We start from the raw sequence: 12,654 nt of genomic DNA, 5'->3' as shown, positions 1-12,654 counted from the left end.
AACTCAATTAGCAAAGATGCAAGGTTGAAAGTCACCCTCTCTTTTTTCTGTTGTTGTTTTTTCTCCCATTTTCACACATTTCCTTTTTTCTTGGCATTGCCTAGATTTATTCTCCTCTTTTCCCTTTTAGGAACAGAATTTGGCATAAATAAATGATAACTGACAAAATGGTGTAAGCAGGAGGGTAAACACAGGGTTTCTCCAGCCTCCGCTGCAGGTCAGGGTAATTTGTCGTAGCAGGTGGTTACCCACAAGGAGGATGGGAGCTCCAACGGCTGCTGTTTAATTTGTATTTTAATACAGCAACCCACAGCCTTCCCTTAATTGCTGAAAATGGAACGCGAACCCCCTCCAAAGCCTTTCAGGTCACTAATGCACTGAAATTGTTAAATCGAAATGGACTGCTTTAGCCAGGGCACTGGCCACAAGATGGAATTCGGTACATTTCATACCTCAGTGCATTTAAATGGTATGGAGCTGATATTTAATACAAATGCAAGCACCAGTGGAATCCGCATACTTCATCTGCGTTCTCCAACACTCAGAATTAAGCAGTTGATCTATGGGACACAAAGGGATCATCCTTCTCTTAAAGAGAATATTTTATGACCAGGCAGTTTATTTATTTATTTATTTGAAGTTTATTTATTTTTTTTTATACAGGTGGTTCTTATTGGTTATCTATTTTATACATACTAGTGTACATATGTCAATCCCAATCTCCCAATTCATCCCACCACCACCAGGCAGTTTAAAAGGCACTGACATAAACAACTGTTTACAGCTCTCTCTCTCTCTCTTTCATCTTCAAAAGGCAAAAAGCACATGTAAGGACTTGCTGTTTGGCAGACAAAGCATTTTAGAAAATCACTTGAAATGCCTTTCCTTTTCCTTTGAGGATGACTGAACCTTTGATAGGTGCTCAAGAGAGTTCTTATAATTTAGTTTATTTCTCTTATTTTTTCTTAAGGGGGAGAAGTGGGATAGTGTGAAGGCACAGAGCTGAAGCCTGCGTTTTTTTTTTTTTTTTCATTTTACCTTCGTTTATTTCTTCCTTTATACAGCTCTGAGTTTCTGATTTATATCCTTTTTTTTCTTGCTAAAGAACTTCTTTTAATATTTCTTGCAAGGCAGGTCTACTGGCAACAAATTTCCTTAGTTTTTGTTTGTCTGAGAAAGTTTTTATTTCTCCTTCATGTTTAACAGATAATTGCACCGAATACAGAATTCTAGTTTGCTGGGGTTATTTCTTGCAACACTTTAAACACTTCACTCTCTTCTTGCTTGCATGGTTTCTGACAAGAGATTTGCTTCAGTTCATATCATTGTTACTCTATAGGCAAGCTGCTTCCTAATATCTTCTGGTTCCTTTTAAGATATTCTTTGTCTTTGGTTTTCTGCTGTTTGAGTATGATGTGCCCAGGTGTCTAATTTTTGGTATTTATCCTGCTTCATGTTCCCTGAGATTCCTGTATCTGTGGATTCCACCCATTATTCAAATAGACTTCTGCTTCTTTCTTTCTTCTTATTCTGGGTTTCCCATTATGCAAGTGTTAACATCTTTTGTAATTGTCCCAAATTGGGGGGCATTTTGTTCTTTTTTTCATTCTTTTATTCTTTGCCCTTCAGCTTCAGGAGTTTCTGTTGACAGGTTTTCAAGGTCACTGATTCTTTCCTCAGTCTTGTCCAGTCTATTAATGAGCCCATCAAAGGCATTCTTTTTTTTTTTTTTTCACATCTTTATTGGAGTATAATTGCTTTACAATGGTGTGTTAGTTTCTGCTGTATAACAAACTGAATCAGCTATACATATACATATATCCCCATATCCCCTCCCTCTTGCTCTCGCTCTCTGCTTTCTTGTGGAAGTGGAAATCTTATGGCTTAAATCATGAAAGTATTATTTATGACTTTTACTCCATGACTGAACATGCCAGATTTTCTGGGACAGGGTCAATTTCAAAGGAACAGCTAAGGTTAATTTCATCCTTGGGGCTTTGTAAGAATTTCACCTAGACAAAGGAAGGAAATAGAAAACAAATACTTTGCTACACCCCTTGTCCTATTTTTTGACTCCTAATAGAGGGTCACTCTCCTTTTAGCCATGCTGATATTTGGAAAGCCACTATGGAAATGACTTAATTTTTTGAGGTATATGTCTCATAAATAAAATGTGTGTCCCTCATCTTCTCATTTCCTTCCAGCGCTCGAGGGAGTAAGAAGACATGGAGTGAAGAGCTGCCTCATTTTCCAGAGAGAATAGGGGCACTGAGAGCTTGGAGGGACGTCGGTAGCTGTCACAGTGTTTTGTCCTGAATTTTTACCTCCTGGAATCCAGGATGGGCCCCTTCCCCACCCCACCAGCTGGATGAGTGATCACAGTGGAATAATGATGCCAGGAGGCTCAGAGGTACGCTCTACGTTTTGAGTTGGGTTTTCTTAGTCAGCCCACTTATTGAGTGCTACGTGCTGTCACTGGAGTTATAAAGATATACATGATACCGGCTCTGCCCCTACAGAGCTTGCAATGTGTTTAGGGAAGCCAGGCATATCCCCATGAAGCAGAAGCTCACTGAACAAGGCAGCAGGAACTTTTGCCTCCAAGGATGCAGATGGTGATAAAGATTGCAATTGTCTGAGGCTACAGGGGACGAACTGGAACCATAGCCTGCGCTCTGAGACATGCGGATCCCAGAAGGAAAAGGGTGAAAGGCGAGTTCTATCTAATCTGAAATTTGATATTCCAAGAGCTTCTTTAAAAGGCCCTTTTAAAATTCTTTTTCTTCCTCTTAAAAAATTCAGCTGTCAAATGATGTCCGCTATCAAATGATGTCCTTTCTATACAGTGAAAAATATACACTAAGGAAAGAAAAAGGGCAAGACTCATGCTCTATGATTCCTTGTTGAACAAGGAAAAGCATTTGGACTGTTCTCACCCTGTGATGAGTTCCTTTTCCTCTCCTTCCTTGCTTTGGTTGATGATGTGAGTCTAAGCAATTCACTGAAGCCACGTGGGAACAAGCAAAAGTCAGGGTCCAAGCAGAATTACTAGCTTGGGGAATGCCTGTCTCTCTGGACCTCCCTGTGAGGCCAGTGAGGATTTCCAGACTTTCGCAGACTTTAAAATCAGCTCTCCTGAGACTGAATAAGGTGCAAAAGGAAACTGTCTTCTCAGGTTGGGTGGACCATGAGGGAAAGAACGGATGGATAAATCCAGGGAAGGTGCATACTCTGTCCTCCCAAACAATCTAAAATGACCTTCACATGCCCTCCAGGGTGGCCCCGGGAAGTACATCACTAGATTCCTCCAGGCTTTACCTTGCTCTGCTTCCCAGAGCCTGTGTTACACAGGCAGAAACACCACCGTCATATTTCTCCCTGCCCTCAGGAACATTCACCAGTTGGGGGAAAAATAAGGCCAGAAAATTGTTGCTATGGGCTCTGTTTTGTGGAAGTTAAAATGCTGGTGCAGGAATCTGATTGCTTGATAGCTCCCTCTCTCTCTCCATCTCTCTCTCTCTCTCTCCCTTCCTCCCTCTCTCCCTCCCTCTCTCTCTCTCACCCTCCACCCTTTCTCGGCTCTCCCTCTCTCCCACCCCCACTTTTTCTACTCTCCCCTCTTCCCTCCACTGGACTCCCAGGGCTGCTCCCACACCGGGCCCGGAGGAGAGCCTTACAGGTTGTCAATGAAACCTGGAATTATTTCCTTTGATGGCTCAGATAATAGTAGGAGCCAAGGCAATGAGTGAGGTCGTCTGAAACCAATGCAGTCCTGCCCGGGACCCGGGAGCCAATCGCAGGAGCAGAGGGCGGAGCGTCAGCGCCAGCAGATAATTGCTAAGTGCCTCGCTCGCACAGTTGGTCCGAGCCGCCGCCGAAAGGTCTGGTCGCAGAGACGGGGACGCGTAATCCTCAGCGTGCTCCATCCCGACAGCAGCCCTCCACGGCTCGGCAGGGCAGCGAGCCTCTGGGCACCGGCCCCTCTGCTCCACGGAGAAGGTACTCCTGCTGCATCCCGGCGGGGCTGCTCTTGCGTTTCCGTCCTCAGCGGCTTGCAGTTTAGCCTCTGTAGAGGGGTTGCAGAAAGAAAAGTTTCGGGGAGGAAATGTGACAACGGAGGGAAATCACCGTGTTTTGTTGGGAGGAAAACAAGCTGACGGTTTGGGAAACTTCTGTGCTGTCTAGAACTGGATTTGTTTACTACTCTCAATTAGCCGCGCTCAGGTCTGTGGAAATAGGTCTGGTCTTGGGCTAGGGTGCCTGCCTGTTGGGGTGTAGATTTGGATTTGTTGGGTGAAGGGGGTTGAACCCTGGATGTGCTGCTTCCTGGCGGACCCGTTGCTGGGAGGCTGATTCTGGGAAGCCTGATGGGTTGGTTGGGTTTTCCACCATAGAGTCTGCCTCCTTGACTTTATCCTGACCTGCTGTCCCCCAACTCTTGTGACCTTCAGTTTGAGTCCTTCCTCAAACTTCTGTCTCCTTCCTCGCCCCTCCCGCTTGCCGACTCTGTCTGCGCTCACATAATGTGGTGGAAGGAGACATTTCCTGGGGTGTGGGCGACTGTCCTGTTTGACCTGATGGGCGTCTGCCTGTCACATAACTTGGTGAGAAACCAACAAAACGGTTCCCAGAGGAAAAGCCATCACTCCACTGATTAGCTCCTGAAAACTCTGGAAGACTGTCTGGGCTTGGTGTGTACTGAAATAAAGGGGATGGAGTGAAATTGCAGCCCGTGTGAAGGTTACACCCTCACCAGGGGCAGGCCGTAGGGTGCTAAGGAAGCCCGAGGCTCTGGGTGCATGGGGGGCTGAGGGGCTGCTGGCACCACCATCCCTGCTGCCTGTGATGACTGTTCTTCAAGTGAAGGGCTGGCCACGGCAGGAGGCTGGGCCAGGCTTGTAGCATCCTTGTTCATTTCTGAACAGTTAGGACCACAAGGGCCCTGCTTGCTCTGAGTCCCACCTGTGGTCCTGAGGAGAAGTCCTTCTCCCCACGTTCTGCCACCCGGGAGGTATTAGGTCCGTGGGCCTCCTAGGAAGCAGGGTCCCCATGGGAGAAGGTGATGTGCTTGGTCTTAAACTTCCTTCCTGCTTTGGTGCAGGCAGCTCCTATTTGAATGTTCCACAGCACTTGGCCAGGTGTGTCCTCCCACCTGCTGGGTCCTCAGAAGCAGCTGGTCCAGGACTGATCTTCCACATCCCTGAGTCCCTCTGAATTCTAGCCTAGACCCGAAGCTGGGAAGTTCGGTTCCCAGTCCTGGCAGGATGGGGATGTGCTGGGAGGACTCCTCCAGGACACCTTGTCCCCAGGACACCCTTCCCGCCAAGGTGTAGAAGCCTCCATTCTCTGGCTCCACAAATCACATTCACTCTTTAATTCTTGTTTCCTTTAACCTCCACAAGGGCTTCTCCTCCGCCTCCTTTACACAGCTATTTCGGGTGGGAGATGTTATTGCCGAAGCTCTACTCACAATGCTTAAAAAAAAACCGGCTGCCCGACTTTTGTTTTTCTTGGTCAGGATGCAGTCAGCTTTCTTCTCTGCACATGTTGCCTGGCAGTAAACAAAACAAGCTTGCAACCCCGCAGAGGAGAATGCCTTTGTGTTTGGGAGGCTGGAGTGGAGGCTGAACTTGTCTTGCCTGTTGGGGCATCTTTGGCCCAAGACCTTCTCCTCTGTGGTCTGTCTGGGGCAGGTGACCCCCAGAGAGCCCACGAGAGAAGACATCCAGCAGGTGGGAGATTTTGAAAAGGGGCACCTTGGTTTTCATGAAGGCAGTGATAACACGAGAACATGCTTTGGAGTTGGAGGGGTATCTAGAACCGGGGACAGGTAGCAAAATCGTGGGTCCCTCCCACCGATGCCGATCTGCTAGATTTCTATCGTGATAGAGGACATTCAAAGTAAGGCTTTGAAACCGGCTCCGGAGTGGTGACTCATGCGGAGCTAGAAGGCTGGGTGGGGGCGGGAGCAGAGGGAGCTGCGAAGTGCAAGTGGGACCCGCTGGAGACACTCGCTTTCCTCCCTCCCTCTCCTCCTCCTCCGGCTTCCTTGTAGCTCCCTATTTGGAACAAAGATCATTAAAATAACAACTTTAGGCTAAAAAAAGCATAATGGGAGCTGAAGAATAATTGAAGAGTCTCAAAACACCATCACTGCAACTTCCCCTTGGATGGGGCCTGAAACCCAGGGTCCAACCACTGCGTGATCCAGTTTGGAGAATTTCACTGCTGGCTGGTGTTGGGCTGACTGGTTCCTTGTGAAGCCAGGCACCTGTTTGTGTCTGAAGGGACTGATTAGTGTTGAGGAAATTAAATTTGTCACTTGTCATTTCATCAAACGTGGTAGCTTGAGCCTGGACCCCGGATAAGCACCTCCAGCTGGCCAAACAGGATTTCTCTCCTTTAGCCCCTGTGCTGTGGAGGGGTTGCCTCTTTCTGCTTTCACAAGCCCCGGGTGATTTACCTGGCCAAAGTCCCTTCCTTACTTTCCTGCTCCTCTTTCCCATTTTTCCTTTCATCATCAACACATCAGTAAATAGTCTGTTTGCCAACCTGCCTTGATCTTGTCATTTTGTGCCAATCACGCTATTAATGAAAACTGTCCCCTGAAGTAGGGTAGAAAACATGTTAAGATTTTGATCAGAGACAAGCCTTTGAGTCTTCTGTCTTAAGATTTAGTGTTGCGGTTCGGGGGAAATCAAATCAGCACGTTTATTGTGTTAAGTGTTTTTGTAAACGCCGTTGAAGCGTCTTCTTTTTCTCTGGTAGATGTGTGAACTCCCAGTTATCCTGGGGGCTGGGGTGTGTCTGGGGGTCGGAAGTAAGTCTGGAGTGGCCTCTGAAAGGTGGAGTGGTTGGAGTGTGACGCTTCTGTTTATTCAAGATGCGGTGAAGGCTGTTTGGAGATGCGTTCACTCTACTCTGTTATTTTCCCTCTTCGTTCTTCGTTTAGGAGCATTTCGTAGCCCAGATTATCAGTAGCTAATTCGCTTGTCTCCCTTTTCCGTACACGCACGTGGTCCCTTCCTCCCTCCTCACTTGGGAGCGATTTCACACTGAAGCTGGGACCTGAACCATCTTACTTCATCCCAATAGATGCCTGTCTTTTCTTCCTTCCCTTCTGGTTCTTCCTTGCCGTCACTTAAGGGCACCCTAGAGGTTGAGATTTAATATTAGACACCATGCTTACCTTACTTCTGAAACAGTGAACCGGGGGTGTCAGGAATTCTGGAATGCACCTGGCGTTGGCCCTGGGGGAGCACTGTATTCAGTTCTAGACCTGACCGGGCACCCGGGGTGGTGCAGCCGCCCTGTGTGAGGCCGGTGGCCACAGACCTGCTAGATGCACACGGATGCCCACCAGGCACGGGGTCACGCCCCCTCCTCCCACCGGCTGTGCTGAGCCCCACCCTCCCGTAGCCTCCATGCGCAGGACTGACCTTGGAAACCAGCACGCGGTGGCATTTGTTTGGTCAGTCTCCCATTCTTGGTTTTTTGTTCTCTCCTCACCCCTAAATCTCTCTACCAAGAGTTAGGATCAATTGACTTATTCGTACTAAAGTGTGAATAGTTAACAGTGTTGTCACTTTCGGAGGTGTCTGAGCTCTTAATGGGATTCAAAGTGGAGTTTCATTTGTCTGCTAATGGGATTGGGGAGGTGAGTTTGGATCAGGAGTGTCTGTGCGATTGTGGCTCTTTGCTTTTCCGTTAAGGCTCGTTCTGCTCTTACCCATGGACACGCTGCAGTTACTCAGGGCGTAGTGCTGGCAGGATTTGGGGTCTAGCAGCTGAAGCTTGATTCCTCAGATTTGACCTTGGGCACTGCATCTATTTTCCTTTTCTGACCTTCATGTAAAGCCCGGGGCTTGGACTGTGTTCTCATCCATCCTTTTCTGCTCTGACCTTCTCTCTGCATTTTGCCACCCGAGTCCTAAATCCAGCTGGGGATGTAACAGCTCCAGAAGGACTCGGGTTTACAGAGCTGCTCTGGTGCAGGCCACAGCGCTCAGCGGTGCTTCCAGATCCGGAATCCCGTGCAGGCAGGTCGGAAGGAATGGTGGATGCTGTACCAGAAGGAAAACGGGCTGAGGGGTGATGTAATAACTGATTTTGGTTTAGGAGGGGATGTTATATGGAGGGTGTCGACCAGCTGTTCTCCATCTCCAGTAAGGACTGAACGAGAGAAAATAGACAGAAATTGCAGCAGATGGACTTAGATTAGGTATGAGGAAGAATTTTCCATCAGCAAGAGTTGTTAAAAAGGGAAGGTTCGGAGCCTCCGTGATGATCTTTAGGAAACGGATGAGCAGGAGATTCAGCTGGAGGACGAGGCAGGGACTGTGGGGAGGTGACAGGCAGGGGCCGTCTGGTGCAGGGGTCCCGGCCCATTCCTGATGAGGGTCCTTGTTTATTTCTCTGAGACCTCACCTGTGCTCTGGGGCATCAAAGACACCGAGAATCAGTCCAAGGGACGGAGCCGACAAATCCGAGCTGCCCTCCTGCCGCTACCTGAGGGCCAGACCCTGTCTGTGGCTTGAGGACCTCTCCTCAAGCCTAACCTTTCACTTCCAATGTGGCGAACGAGGCCCAGAGAGGTGAGAGGCCTGGCGTTGTCACACGGTGACCCGATGGCAGAGCCGGGATTAGAATCAAGGTCCTCCATCCCAAGTCAGTGTTACGTGCTTTGTAGCTCATTTATTTCCTTGCTTCCAAATTGAAGGACCATTTCCTTTTTCTGGGCTGCTGTCTCTATCTATCCAAATGGCAGAGACAGGGAGCCCTGCAGTCTGCAGTGGTCATTGAGTGCCCATTACTGATACCGTGTAACCAACTCCAGCTTCCCTGGTTTACATGGCAGACACTTTGGTCCCTGTCATTGGATGGGAAGGGGCTTCTGCAAGGCCAGGGTTGGCAGGACGCACGCCAGACACTGGGGAGGAAAGGAGGGGATGGGGTGGAACTGCGGGGACCAGGAAGAGAGAGAGGTGAAAAATAAAGGATGACTTAATCTGCAGCTTACGAAGGCAAGAGCCTTTAGATGTCTAGTTCCAACTCCTCAACGGATAAATGAAATAAAAGTGGTCCACAGCATGTATGGGCTCTGGACAAGACACTTCACCAGTTACCTTTACCCAACAAAACAGAATTTTGAATTTCACTTGGATTCTCATTTCTAAGAGAAGCTTCTACAACGTGGGGCTGAAATTCTACCTTCCTTCTGGCCAGACTTGATTCACTTTTGGGCAGACGCACCTCCTGGATGCTCGGAGGCCCAGGGCAGCGTGAACACTTCCGCAGAGGGGGGCTGTCTCAGGGCCCAGAGGCTGGCTCCCTGGGGGCCCAGGGACGGGAGTGGAGGGGTCCTGTCTAGCCAGCAGCCTGGGGATGAACACAGAGGCTGGCCCTCTGGAGAGCCAGGCAGAGGCTGGGGACTGCTTTGCCCTGTGGTGCTTTGAGCCATGTAGGCAGCAAGATGAATTGGTGAAATGAGCATCACCAAATGAATACATATTTTATTTGAAAAAAAAAAAAGGGATAAAACACTGAGGTTTGTGCTGGGCTAGCTAGGGGTGAGTGTCCGGCGGGGAGGGCACGACCCTTGCATACCCACAGCCCGCGGGCGTGTCTTTGGGCTGATGAAGGCTTCCTGAGCACTGAGGCAGGCACCGGGGGTCAGGGTGGGGTTCTTCCAGGAACATGGTAGGTGTGATTCTTCCGAGGGAACCTCTGTGGAAGGACCGTCAGCCCCAGAGGCAGCCAAGTGGGATGTCTGTCCAAGGAACGGCCAGGAGAGAAGATGCAGAGAAGCCAAAGCGGGAGAGGACACGGTGAGCACCAGGGTCTGGGCTAGCCTGGATGTGAGACAGCCTTGAGGGATGGCGAGAGCTTGGGAAGATGAGGAAGAGAGAGGAGGGGTGGGTAGCCGGGGGAAGACAGGAAACCCAGGGGCTGCGGAGCTCGTCCGCAGAAGGAGAGGGAGCCCCTGGGCCCTGAGACAGCCCCCCTCTGTGGAAGTGTGCACGCTGCCCTGGGCCTCCGAGCACCCAGGAGGTGCGTCTGCCCAGAAGTGAACCAAGTCCGGCCAGAAGGAAGGTAGAATTTCAGCCCCACGTTGTAGAAGCTTCTCTTAGAAATGAGAATCCAAGTGAAATTCAAAATTCTGTTTTGTTGGGTAAAGGTGACTGGTGAAGTGTCTTCTCCAGAGCCCATACATGCTGTGGACCACTGCGTGGAACCTGGGTCACCAGTCCCAGCCCCGGGTGCTCTCGACCAGCCCTGCGTCCACCATGTCCTTTTCATTCAGAAGGACGTTCAGCTGACTTGTCACTTCTGCCCTCAGTGTGGGTGCCGTGCGCTACAGACACAAGGCGGTGTAGTAAGCCTGACAGTGGGGGGCCCCGGACGCAGGCTGCACTGGGTGCCCTTACTTGGCGTGGTCAGAGGAGGCCTCCTGCAGAGAGGATCTCGGGGGGCGGGGGGACCTGAGAAATAAACCGGGTCCCCCCAGGTGGCTGGTGGAGACAGGGCAGCCACAGGTCAAGACCCAGAAGCATGAAGCGGCGGGGGGCCAGCGCCCCGTGGGTAACACTTGGAGTGGCTCCATCTGAGCACACAGGGATGTTTGGGGGTGTGGGAGGAGGAGACACCGGTGCCCCAGGTGGGGAGGGACCAGCTGGCCAAACTCAGGGGCGGAAGGGCTTTAGGCAGGAAAAGACAGTCACGTTTGCACTTAGGGAAAATGAGATGGGAATGGAGAGCGGGGGTGAGGTTGGGGAGGGGCAAGCCTGGTATGCAGAGGCCGGTTCCCAAGTCATTTGCTGCTGTTCAGGGGAGAAAGGATGAGGGCCTGGAGGAAGAAGTCTAAGAAGATGAGGGACGGTCAAAGGGTGATTCTCTGGCTTCATGAGTTACACTAGATCAGGCAAAAATGAAGAGGAATTATTCATCCCTGGAGAAGGGGCTGACAGGTGAGAGGGAAAGTTGCACTATTAGATGAAAGAGAGGGGTGCCCCCCACTGAAGACAGGATGAGAGCAAATGGGTTTAAACAACAGGAAAAGGGTATACGGTAGCATTAGCATTAATGCCTTAATGGAGGGGATTTTTTTTTTTTTTTAAAGAAGAGATATGATAGATGTGTTTGTTGTTTTTTTAAAATTTATTTATCCATTTATTCATGGCTCTGTTGGGTCTTCGTTTCTGTGAGGGCTTTCCCCAGTTGCGGCAAGGGGGGCCACTCTTCATCGTGGTGCACGGGCTTCTCACTATCGCGGCCTCTCTTGTTGTGGAGCACAGGCTCCAGACGCGCAGGCTCAGTAGTTGTGGCTCATGGGCCTAGTTGCTCCGCGGCATGTGAGATCTTCCCAGACCAGGGCTTGAACCCATATCCCCTGCATTAGCAGGCAGATTCTCAACCACTGCGTTACCAGGGAAGCCCAATGGAGGGGATTTTTAAACACAGGGGCAGAATCATCAAAGGCGGCTGTGGACTAATTCTCTTCTCCATAGAGTATTAACAAATCAGCCTGTCCCCTGATAGAAAAGTGGGCAGAGGATGTAAAGAGATCATTCACATGCAAAGAAGGAGAAATGTCCAGAAAACTATGCAGAAGTGTCCGACCTCACTAATCACTAAAATACAAAATTAAAAACAAGATATTATTGCCCACCTAGCAGATGAGCAAAAAGGAAAATGGGTATCAGTGCTGTTAAGATTACTGGCAAATGGATGTTTTCAGACTTAGCTTGTGGGAAGATAATTTGCAAACGTAAGCGACATGTCTTAAAAACATACCCATTGAACTGGTTAGCAATTCCGCTTCTAGGAATTTATCCTAAGGAAATCATCAGAGCTGTGCAAAATAGTTCTAATCAAGGATATTCCTTTTAGCATTACTCATTATAACAAAACATTGTATGAGGGGGGGGATTAATTAAATCTAATATGGCGCATGCATAAAAGGGAAATCAAGGAAGCTATTAAAATGACATTCAATAATATATAAGGATATGGGAAAATGCTAACCATATATATTAAGTAAAGAAAAGTCTAAAAACGAATAGGGTATAAATGCAATTTTGTAAAAACAAAAAGATGTGTACAGTCAAGAAAAAATAGAATGGATTACAAATATATCGAAGTGATAACAGTGGTCCTCTTCGGGTTTTAGGAGGCACCGTTTTTTATTTTGTTCAACTTTTCTTTATTTCCCAAATTTCCCACAGTAACTGTGCTATTTTACAGATTAGAAAAACACGCTAAGTCAGTTCCTCAAACCATGAATGTTCAAGCAGAGACTCCACATGTAGCAATGGATCCGGTCCTCAGTTCTCACTAAAAAGCATCCCACGGGGCGGGGGGGACCCCCCATCCACTTGGTGAGGTCAGACCAATGTGCACAGGCCACTCAGCGTGTGCTTCCCCGCATCAGTCAGGGCGAGTGTCGAGGGTGCGGCACCTCCGGGCAGGACACGGGGACCCTGGGCGGTGGCATCCTGCTCCTGTCTCCCCACCTCAACCCCAGGCCCCGTCTATAGGGGTCAGACCCATCCTAGCATTTCAGGTGGTGTGTTGACAGGCATCGTGGATACCTGCCGATTTCCCCAGTCGAGACGTTGAGGCTCAGACAGGCTGAGGCTCGTCCCGGGTCACAAA

At 49.1% G+C, this 12,654-nt stretch overlaps 1 protein-coding gene across 3 annotated transcripts in view; it reads left to right on the top strand.

Moving 5' to 3' along the window:
- The first annotated feature begins 2,764 nt into the window (after positions 1–2,764).
- The window catches only part of ZMAT4 (zinc finger matrin-type 4), a 422,482-nt gene continuing 412,592 nt past the window's right edge, over positions 2,765–12,654 (top strand). For 2 of the 3 annotated variants that reach the window (XR_014239095.1, XM_082375084.1), the window contains exon 1: positions 2,765–4,224. The gene's annotated coding sequence lies outside the window, so the exon portion shown is untranslated. The remainder of the gene's footprint in view (positions 4,225–12,654) is intronic. The other variant, XM_082375085.1, reaches the window with a different exon arrangement.

Source organism: Balaenoptera borealis, assembly GCF_965194805.1.
Source record: "Balaenoptera borealis genome assembly, chromosome: 21".
In the NCBI taxonomy this organism is placed as follows: domain Eukaryota; kingdom Metazoa; phylum Chordata; class Mammalia; order Artiodactyla; family Balaenopteridae; genus Balaenoptera; species Balaenoptera borealis.
The sequence above is the reverse complement of the archived record's forward strand: the minus strand, read 5'-3'. Positions and strand labels throughout refer to the sequence as shown.